This window comes from Atractosteus spatula, unplaced genomic scaffold (assembly GCF_055471065.1).
Source record: "Atractosteus spatula isolate fAtrSpa1 unplaced genomic scaffold, fAtrSpa1.hap1 Scaffold_147, whole genome shotgun sequence".
Taxonomy (NCBI): domain Eukaryota; kingdom Metazoa; phylum Chordata; class Actinopteri; order Semionotiformes; family Lepisosteidae; genus Atractosteus; species Atractosteus spatula.
Window position 1 is genome coordinate 43,766 of NW_028296705.1, and position 9,375 is coordinate 53,140.

At 38.6% G+C, this 9,375-nt stretch overlaps 1 long non-coding RNA gene across 1 annotated transcript; it reads left to right on the top strand.

Moving 5' to 3' along the window:
* Positions 1–4,148: 4,148 nt before the first annotated feature.
* Positions 4,149–8,410, top strand: LOC148809336 (uncharacterized). The gene is made up of 3 exons (XR_016087544.1): positions 4,149–4,531; positions 5,323–5,634; positions 7,407–8,410. It is a non-coding gene; the product is annotated as an uncharacterized LOC148809336 (long non-coding RNA).
* The last annotated feature ends 965 nt before the right edge of the window (positions 8,411–9,375 follow it).

The window sequence follows — 9,375 nt, forward strand, 5'->3', positions numbered from 1 at the left end:
ACAGCAGTAAGTCTTTGTGAATAAGTCTCTATCAACTTAAGTCTCTATCAACACCTGGACTTTGCAATTTTATCCCACTCTTCCTTGTAAAAAAGTTCAAGCTCCTTCATATTGCCAGGGTATCTCCTGTGCACAGCCCTCTTTAGGTCATTCTAGGTTTTCTATGGGATTGAGGTCTGGTCTGATTGAGCCATTCCAAGACTTTGATCTTCCCTTTCTGAAGCCATTCCTTGGTTGACTTGGATGTGTGCTTTGGGTCGTTATCATGTTGGAAGGTATAATTCCTCTTCATCTTCAGCTTTCTGACAGAGGCCAGCAGGTTTTGTGCCAAAATATCTTGATATTTTGAGCTATTCATTATCCCATCTATCTTGACTAGAGCCCCTGTCCCAGCTGAAGAGAAGCAGCCCCAAAGCATGATTCTGCCACCACCATGCTTCATAGTAGGTATGGTGTTCTTTGGATGATGAGCTGTGTTGTCTTTGCACCAAACATATCTTTTAGAATTAAGGCCAAAAAGTTCACCCTTTTTCTCATCAGACCATAAGACATTTTCTCCATGTACCTATGTCAGAAAGCCATAGGTAAACTAGCTGGTGCTAAATTACAAATAACCAGAGGCGGAGTCGTAATCCATAAGGAAGCCGAGAGTCAAAACCAGAACGAGAGCAGAAGTACCAAAACCGAAACCAGGAGACGTAGATGGAGAACAAACCAGGGTCAGGCAGCCAAAAACCAAGTAGTAAATAACAATAAGACTGGGAGTAGCTCTAGCCAGGAAAATCCTACGTCCGTCTCCTGAGAGCATAGGCCTCATCCCCGACACCTCCCACTTCCTGAGCCCGGGGTCTGGAGGATCTCGCCCCGTCACCCTTGGGCCTCCATCTTTTGGCTGTGTTCGTGTTTTCCCCCTTCCCGGGGATTTTAACCTTGTCGCGTCCCAGGATGGATTACTCGCTGCTGGACTCCCAGACTGTGCCCTGACCTGCCTTTGGACCCGTTTGGGTTTGGATGCCATTCTTTGTCTCCCCCGTTCACTGTCTCACGGATTGTCACTATTATTTTTTGCACTATTAAACCCCTGTGTGTTTCCTTTTACCACGCCTCCTGTTTTCTCCAGCTCTTACAGCATCACATCATACAAGACCTGGCACGGATCTCAGTTCGTGGCCGTAACATTATTTTTCCTAATAATTATCTATTTGTTTTTCTCTTGAATTTTGTTGCTTGCAAGATCACATTAAAGATGGAAAAATGTCTGACATGGTTTATCTTGATTTCTGGCTTTTCATCACAAAAACCTGCAATTTCAATAAGGGTGTTTAGACTTTTTATATCCACTGTACTTCTGGATTATACTGTACCATGTCCATAGGGTCCTAAGCTATGCACTTCACGGGAGCCTGGACCAGCACCCGTAACACAACTATTGTAACAAAATATATAAACACAACCATCAACAACAAAAACACTGTAATGCTGCCATTACCAGTCAGTTCTTACAGCTCATGTCACTGTAGATAGCGCTGCTAATATAGTATTAACAGTTTCTTACAGCGCATGTTCATCACTTTACTGCAAAACATTTTCATAAATTTCCCTGCATTTCTAAAAAATAATCTGCAAGTACAGAAAACTAGCTCTTGAAATTGATGGAGAAATTGAAATGGAAAATAATGGCCACTTTGCTGACCTTCTAAATAATCAGGACTTTGCTACAGCAACCTACTGTGGTCATATCATAAAAGCTGAAACTTTCGTAACTAGACAAAACAGAAACGAAATCTGCTACTATCTATAGAGTTCCCCTGTTAACACACGGGGGGACTGAAACCACTGTGAATTAGCACTCTGATGTACAATTAGTCTGAAACTTAGTGTGTAAGTATTAGATCTTTAATCCTGGACTTTTCCTGAATGTTGGAAAAAACATATACCAATAGCAGTTGCATGTTCCTCTAATTAATTTAAATACAGGTATCAAAAGAATCATTTTTGCTGTCACAAGATGTTTTAAATGCATGGAGATAAAAACTTTTCTTCCATTAAGTGTGCCCTGCATTGCTACAGAGCTGTAATGAGCCTTCAGGTTCTCAATTTACCTGGAATAATTACTAATTGATAGTTAATTATTATTGCTATCTAATGTCCGAGCCCCCAACACAGAGCTCGTTCTAAGGCTTAATTGGATACAAAAGGTAAGATGGTATAGCAGCTCATCACTAAAATTAAACTCACAAAAATTAGAACACGGGATCTTACAAACTCTCGGAGTAAGGACGAATAGTAGCTTGTTTTTGTTTTTGCAGCTACTGAAGAAATTGGACCACTTCCTGATTTGATTACTGAAGTCAGTGGCTGTTTCCTTCTGATTTTACCACTGAAGACACATTGAGTTTGAAAGTTGGAGAGTACATGAGTTGCACTGACTGCTTTACTCAGGAAAATTGTTTTTACATTCAGTCTTTAATTATAGTAGATGTACTACTATTGTTGATGAAAATTATTTTTAAATTTGTATGTTAAAAAGTTGATTTTATTTATTTTCCAAATAAATATAATGATATCAGACTAATAGCACATAAAAATGGTGTTTGTATGAAAAAACACAGTTTAGAATAGAAAACGAGAAGCATCTTTACTTGAAAAAAAAAGAATTTTAGTTCATTTCTTGATATGGCACTTTCGCCATCAACGTCGGCATTCACCAAGGATCAGCCCTTTCGCCCCTGCTCTTTGTGCTCTGCATGGAGACGGCGACGGCCGACCTCCAGGCACCTCACCCGTGGTCGCTGCTTTACGCCGATGATGTCTTCTTGGCGGATGAAGAACGTTCATTATAATAAAGAACTTGTGCTGACATTCAGTGATGTGATTAAGGTATTCTCACACTGGGCACCTCTTTTCTTCTTTTGAAACATAAATACAGCACATGTTTAGGTTGGTTTTGGTAACCAGTCCTGGTTATGTTAGAACCTAAGGTGTGCAATTCATTTCGCAGTGGAACCTGGAACTCAATCCTCCAGAAGCCCAGGATAGAAAGGCAAGAAGCAGCCAAGTGTTTATCTTGCAGAACACTTCTGTAGTAACTGCACTTTCCTGCAAGGACTCACCCTGTTCACTCACTGTTTTGGTATAGTGATGCACTCCGCTGGGGGATTTTATTGCAGATGGCCTCAGTGTCTCAACACTGACCTCATCTCTTCTGATACAAGGAGAGATGGGCATCCAACAGGACTGCAAGAGGCTGAAATGAGACAGTATTGAAGAATTGGAGAGTAGGAGAAGGCAGTAACTCTGCTTAAATCCCATCCAGCACATTGGAGTTCAGTACATGGTGATCTAACGTTTACATTGGCCCAGCTGGAGAGCATTGAGGAAGATTACATTTTTGACAAAATTTCTGCTGAAAGGGATACCATCACCTGCCACCACCAGGCCCTCTGAGAGCACATGGGAGTTCTGATGAATCCAGTGCAAAGAGACACCTTTATCTTATACCTTCATCTTTAAACTCCCTCACTATGTTCCCTTACTCTACAACGTATTAGGCAGGAGCATTGTCATCGTACAGCCTGATCTTTATAGATGTCAGCAACTAAGCAGAACAAGGCCATGTCAGTAGTGGGTTACCATTAATGCCTTAAGCAATAATACTGAATGATAGTGATCAATTCAAAAGTACATTGAACATGAACCTAACAGTCCTGTAAATTTCCTGTGAGCTTCACCAAACCTTTGGTTATGCCTCTAAAAATTAAATTATCTGTACTCTTTTTCTTTTTACTCTTGATTTGTGAATATTGCTACACATCTACAACACATGGAAGAGAGTCGAAGATTGTACTGGAGACAAATCCGGAGCTGCAATACAATTCTTGTAAGATATAAGTTTTAAAGAGGCATTGGGGATGGCAGTGAATTGCAGAGACAACAAATTTGGGAAAGTAACAATGACTGCTTCACTGAGGCTGCTTTCACTTTAAATGATGCTTTAATTTATGGAAGGTGATACCCGTGGAAATTAAAATTAGAGAGACCCAACCCAAATGAGAAAACAATTGGAAAATGTGTGGTTTCGTGCCAGCTTCTTCTGGGGGGTGGCAATTTATCAGAATGATGGTAGCTTCTGTTTCTAACACAGTTGCTTTCATTTCTTGTTTTGTTCAGAAGCACAGTACAGAAAACTGTGTACTACCTTTGTTTTCGTCTTTTTTGGGCACACAGTCAAGAGTCTGAGCAAACCTGAAGCATGAGGCTATTAGAGGTTACGTAAAGTGAGAACCACAGTTTTCTTGAGCAGGACGTTCAAATTTCTATTCTGTCTGATGGCTTACATTTACTTTTATAGAGTCCAGTGACGGAGAAGCACTGAGGTCACACTGTGACTTGCCTGTGCAGTAGCCCTGTGCAGGGGTACGAGCTCCTGCTGTAAACTGTATGTCTCTTTTAATTCTGCAGTCACACAGCATGCGAGTGGACACAGTTGTCTGTGCTTTTGTTCTACTGCTGAGACAAATTCAAACTCAAGGTAAGAGAAACACCAGCTCCAGTAAATAGTAATAACAGAAAATATCTGTAGGAAGGTAGTAGCCTTATCATTGCTGTTAAGAGCAGACAGTACTGTATGGTTTTTAGCACTGCCCTTGGTCATGCTCATGTCTTTGCATAGCACAATATGGCAGAACTTGGTGAAACATAAAAGGAACTTCATAATTTAGAATAATGCAAGCACTGTTAATTAAAACTCAAAGGAAAATCTTGCCAAAAGACACAATTATTAAAATGTGCTCCCTTAAATGTCCAGAGGGAACACTGGAACTACACTGATAATTATATTTAAATGTTTATTTATTATTTCTTAATACTTATTTTGGTCACAATTCAAGTGTCCTTGCCATTTATACTCTATACTTTACACAAGAGAGATGTGCATTTAAAAACTGTTTTAGCAAAAAGACTGTGGGAGTCTGGAACACAGTACTTGCCATTTTGTTAAAGCCAATACTATGGTATCTTTCAAGAAAAGGCTGAATGAGATCTGTAGATCAATTAGTCACTAATTACCTAATGGGCTAACGGAACATTCGGCCCAAGTAGTCAATCAGGTTGATAGCAGTTAAATACTAAACTCCTCCCATTTGCAACATTACAAAAGTTATCAATTTGTTATCAATTTTTTCAACTTTCATTTTTAGTTCGTTTTTGGAGGAGATCATCATAAATTGCAGTCTAGCTCATAAACAAATGGTACATAATGGAAACGTTTAATTATGTCACAAAACTCTTTTTCGAAAACAATGTTTAAATTATTTTTTACAGAATTTCAGCATGTAAGTTTTATCACGGGGAAGGATGTGTCTCTACAATGTTTGAACTGGACAGTTAAGGGACTATGGCTTGAAGAATGGGTTTTCAACAGGACCAGCGGGACTGAGCGTTCAGTGCTTTTCCGGTCTGACAACAATACTGTAAACAGCAGTTGTGGTGATTCCAGAATAACAATAATGAAGAAGCACGACGGTCATGTTCTTCACATATCACACTTTCAGAGTTCTGATGAAGGGAGTTACAGGTGTCAGATTATTGACACTAATGGGATACATACGATGCATTTTAAAGTATCTGCACAGGGTGAGTAGAACACCATTTGTAAAAAGATTGTTGACACTTGACAATACCAAATACTCTGTGTGGTGATTGGCAATTGTTATTTTTTCTCTATAAACGGCACATCATTTTCTGAAGTCACATTCATAACCAAGAAATTGAGAAAACAATGGACACTCTAATAAAATACATTTTAGTTTAGATGAATGCAGCAGAGCATATGGATGAGACTTACAAAGTTAAAAATAACACACAAACACTGTTGTATTTTTTTTTCTGGCTGCACTACCTGAATGCAGAAAGGAGACCCACTGCTTTGACCCCTTAGACTCCTTGGCCTGGGACTGTATACTCAGTTACACTGTGTCATCAGTGTACATCACAAAACTTTTTATTTCATTACCCTGTCTTTCCTAGTACCTTGTGTGTAAAAGAAGTTTAAAAATGTTCATAGTAAGTTAAAGACAAGTCCATGTTTATGGGTAAAGATTTTAACAAAATTCAAAAAGTGTAATCTCAGAGTGTAAAGACAAAAGAATTCAGCGCTTAATCAAGACATATTTAGAAGATATTACAGAGTGACACATTGACATGAGTGTGTTTATAGGCCAACAATACAGGCAGTATGCCTACATTAGTACAATACAGGCAGTATGTGGTACAAAAAAAAGTATTAATCAGATCTGTTCACGACTTGGTTTGTATCATTCAAGGTGGTTTCCTTCCTGTGCTCAAAGAAAAGCAAATTAAGAAACAAATAAAAAATCACTTTTGAAATCTGAAATTGAAGTGTGTGTACATTATATACACCCATTAAAATCTGCTGTCCACATGTCCAGTTAGATTAACATGGCTGGCTTCCTTCCCCACAGGCAGAAACAGATGAAAAGTCTTGGATGGTTTAAGACAGGGGTGTCCAAACTTTGTTTATTGGGGGCCAGTTGGAGAACAAAATATGGTGCGGCGGGCCACAGGCTACCTCTAATAATAAAAATAAACAAATAATACCTGATATAAGTGCATTCCAATAGTCAAATTGCCATTTAATTTAGGGGACTACCCTAATAGGTGAATGTTACGCATTTTGTACTTTAAGGTTGAAATGACCTATCTAAATAATAATATTATTTACTTTTTATATACCAGTAAGATTTCACAAAGTTTACTAACTAGTGATGACTCTACTAATGGGAACAGTGATGCTGTGCCTTGGACTGCAGAATCGCTATTGAGTCAGGTGTGAGTGTTGTTGTGGAGATTCGGAGCACATCACAGACACTCTTGCCTCTGAACTCAGGGGAAAAGTATTAATTTTATCAGCGTGGCTGGAATCTCCTGCATTCGCTGTCAATTTTTTTGATTCTTTGGTTCTGCGATTTTGAAAAGCTTGCTAACCTTAAGGTACAGAAATAAAGTTTTGAAGAGGGTAAAGAGGAGGAGGGGGGTAGCTAATCAGTTTTGAGATTTGATTTTATGTGATGGTGACACTTAGTGTTCCAAATAGGAACTGCATATTTTACTTAATACTGGGCCAAATATAATTATAGTTTTTGTGGGCCATTTCAGTAACGGTGGCAGGCCGCAACTGGCCCATGGGCCATAGATTTAAGACTTCGGTCCAAGCTACTCAAATTGTAGTCAAATCCAACCCTTAACATTTCACTTTCTCAATCATTTAGTGCTCAAGTGTCCAATAACCATAGAGTGTTTCTACAATTGCAGTATCGTCTTACGGTTTGTGAATTTATCTACAAAATAAGAGTTGGGTGCCTTGACTCTACTTTTTTTTTCTTCAGGTAATGAAAGTGATGGAATAGTATTCAGTGAAACCAGTTCGGATGCACGATGGAGGATATATGCTTCTGCTGGAGTTATAAGTGTTGCATTGATTTTAGCCATAATTTTCCAGAGAAATATAAAAGCAGGTTAGAAATTCAGATTTGATTTTGATTAACAATTAAGTGATTTCTAACTTAACATGGTGTTTAAATGTTTGCGTGTACTAGAACACACAATGAACCTGTTACGGCCCGGACGTCCAGAACAAGACGAAGACAGAGGCGCTAATTACTTAACCTACCACCTTGCTCAATCACTCTCTCCCTATTAAAGTATTTAAGCAATATTCCTTTTGAGCTTTCTACCTGCTTTGGTGTTCTCTCTCAGTCTACACGGCTCCTGATCTTTCACGTTTCGAACTACTCTCCTTGGATCACGATCTGGCCTGAGGTTTGCACATTCCCTCAAGGTAAAGGACTTCTGACTCCCGTTTTCGACAACTCTTTAGATTGTGACTTTGTTTTGGCTGCTGTCTCGCCTCCTGAACTGGCACAGGATCCTACTCCATCTGCTCTGTAAACCCATCCGCAACAGAACCCTATTCTCAATTGTTCAATATTAACGATAATTGGTTGTAATGGAAAGTTACTGAGAAGAAGTGTTTTATCCTAAAAATGTTGTTTACGGGCAGAGCTGTGTTGCAGAAGCAGCTGGATTCTTAGAACAAAGTGTGATTGCACCCAGCGAGTCAAGGGCACGGGATGTTTTAATAACGTTTATCTCTGCCGCCTGAAAAAGGCGGATGAGAAACCATTTGCGTAACTACTCTCTTTCTTTGCTTAAAGCAGAAACCTATAAGGAATGGAAAATTCCTGCTTCTCCAATCCTTGAAGTGTTGTATCAGCAAAAGATATAAAACAAGGCACCCTCCCGACGCGCTTTGAATCCGCTTCCACTGTCTGCACAGTCAGGAGGTTGCTGTTCCCATATTGCAGTATGAATAAATGCCTTACTGAATGAATGAGAACACCTCTCCTGTCTCTTCTTTGATAAAATTCCACGACACAGTTCTCCCCTGGAATGCTGATTTAAAATTGAATAATGAAATTTACTCTCTTTGCAAAACAGCATTAGAATCCCTTCTTTCAGTTTAATTCAAATTTTGTATTAATGTTTAATGTATTAATTTAAATTACATTAACATATTAATGATGCATGCCTCACCTAATAGATTGCTTGACTGCATTTGTTGTCTTTTCATATTGCATAAGGAATCAAATGCATGTTTTGAAGCCTCAATCCATGATAATACTGGTCCTGAAAAACAAAACAGGCACATAGTTGGGCCTAAAGAGGAAATCAGATAAAATACCCATTGCTTAAACTGTAACAAATATATTACTATTGTTTAATGTCATTCTTAAATGACAATGTGAAAGCTGGAGATTTAGTTGGAATGTAAAGTGTTTTAAGAGCAAGAGATTGCAGCATCAAATCCATAGTGTGTGACCTACTGACAGCACTTAATTTTTTCAAGTACACTCCAAGCAGAATCAGCCAAGGAATATCAAAACCCTCTAAGCAGTGTTCGTCAAAGCAAAAACTGGTGATGGAATAGTTGCTGTAAGCAGAATAAAGAATCTTACGTTTGCAATAAAATACACAGATAGGATTATAGACTTGGATCTCCCCTGGAGGTCTGCCCTGAAAGGATGTTTTTCAGTAGAAACACAAGACATTAAAACCAATAATGAAAAGAAAAGAAAATAGTTTGATTATACATTCAATTATACATTCAAACCCTTAAGCAATTAATACTTAATACTTAAGAATTACAGCTGTATTACAACTGTAGTTGGAAATCTACGATTATCCAGGGGATAACTGAGTGAGATTCTACAATGAGACTGCACTGCCATGATAACAGTGAATTACTAATCTTACATTACTGATTAAGAAGCTGCATAATTATGTGTAATGTATCTC